We start from the raw sequence: 1,676 nt of genomic DNA, 5'->3' as shown, positions 1-1,676 counted from the left end.
TTCCCTGGAGAATCCCATGGACAGAGGAGCCTGGCGGGCTACAGTCCATGAGGGCACAAAGAGTCAGACACAAATGTATAACTGAGCACATACAGCTACTAAATGACCAAAGCCCCAACTCAAACACAAGTATGCCTGGTTGTAAATCTGTACTCAAGGTAGCCTGTGAAGACAGAAGATCCAAGATGAATAGAGTAATGGTGTCGGATCCAGGTAGGCCCTTGAGACAGAGGTAATGAGCCAGTTCTGTGAGATGGTATTGAAAGACACACGTATACGCCTATTACTTAAAACAGTGCATGGAACATTCTAAGTGTGATATCAAGTGTTTGGGTTATTTATTATTGTTGTTGTGTTGGGGTCTTAAGAGGAAAGGAGGCCAGAGTTGAAGTCCATGGTAACAGTGACACAGGGCACGCTGAGCTCTTCCTACTGGAGCATAGTTGTTGCTGCAAAAACAAAGACTGCTAGCTTGGAGTGAGGACAAAAAAAAGGTCATGCAGGTTGTGTTTCCGGCATTGAATGAGCTACAGAGATCTACTGGAGTCGCTTCTTGGGCCTGAGTTTGTATCTCTTTGATACAACAATATTAAAATCTCTTGAACCCATTAAAACCCAAAGTCCTCTTTCATCCTAAGAACTCCACAGCCATTCCTCAAAGTTTTGGACCTGCTGGGTAACCAGATTATTTCCAATAACTAGCGTGGGCCTAGAGAGCCTCAAATGTCTTTGGCCAGAGGTTTTTGACTCCCTGCTAATTCAGCTTCTCAGAGAGAACTACCTTTGGCCCTTGACTTCTGCTGGCCAGAACACCATATTTCATCTCCTTTCACTATGAAAATGCATGTTCTTCACTTTACTTCTCTATTCTGCTGCCAGGGTTGTTTGTACCCCCTGGGACCTAACTCATTTGTCACCTGAATACTTGGGACCCGAGGTGTTTGGGAAGAATAAGTGCTGCCTTCTCATGAATGTGATGGGAGATCACCCCAGTACTCAGGGCTCATTTGTCTGTCAGGCATGTAACCCTTAGAACCCAATACCCAGGCTGTGTGAATGTCTGCAGCAGCCAGGGTGTGGGAGGGTTTCACCCAGCCTCCTAATTCCCACAAAAGCTCTGCTGCTCCTTGTGAGAAAGTGAACAGGCTAAATCTGCCAGGATTCCTGCTGCTGTAGTACACTTACTCCTCTGATTGTTGACCTCTCAGAGCATGGACTGCCCTTACGGAGTCCTATGACTTGGATGGAAAGAGCAAGAGGTGGAGCCTGACTTTTCCTCACCAGTCTAGGACCTTGACGAGTTTGAAAGTTCTGTTCAGCTCTTGGGCCTGTGTGATGCCTGATCCATTGTTTATATAGCACAACAATTGACAGTTTGGGTTCCAGAGGTAGACTGTGGATTCAAATCCTGGCTCCGCCACACCCTGGCTTTGCATCTTTGGGTCGGTTATGTAACTTCTCTGTGGTTCCATTGTAACAGGGATAAAATGAACATAATCAGAATAATGGCAAATAGGAATACGGTGAGAAATAAATGTGATCATCCATGTAAACATCTTAGAGTGATGCCTGAGTATATAATAAGTACTCAGTATTAACTAGCATTATTTATTATTGTATTTATTATCTTACCCAGGGGGTAGAAAACTTTTTCTTCTGTGAAGGGCCAGATAGTA

This window comes from Bos grunniens, chromosome X (assembly GCF_055505025.1).
Source record: "Bos grunniens cultivar Pamir isolate PY7600 chromosome X, Bosgru_T2T1.0, whole genome shotgun sequence".
In the NCBI taxonomy this organism is placed as follows: Eukaryota; Metazoa; Chordata; class Mammalia; order Artiodactyla; family Bovidae; genus Bos; species Bos grunniens.
This window is presented reverse-complemented; position numbering follows the sequence as displayed.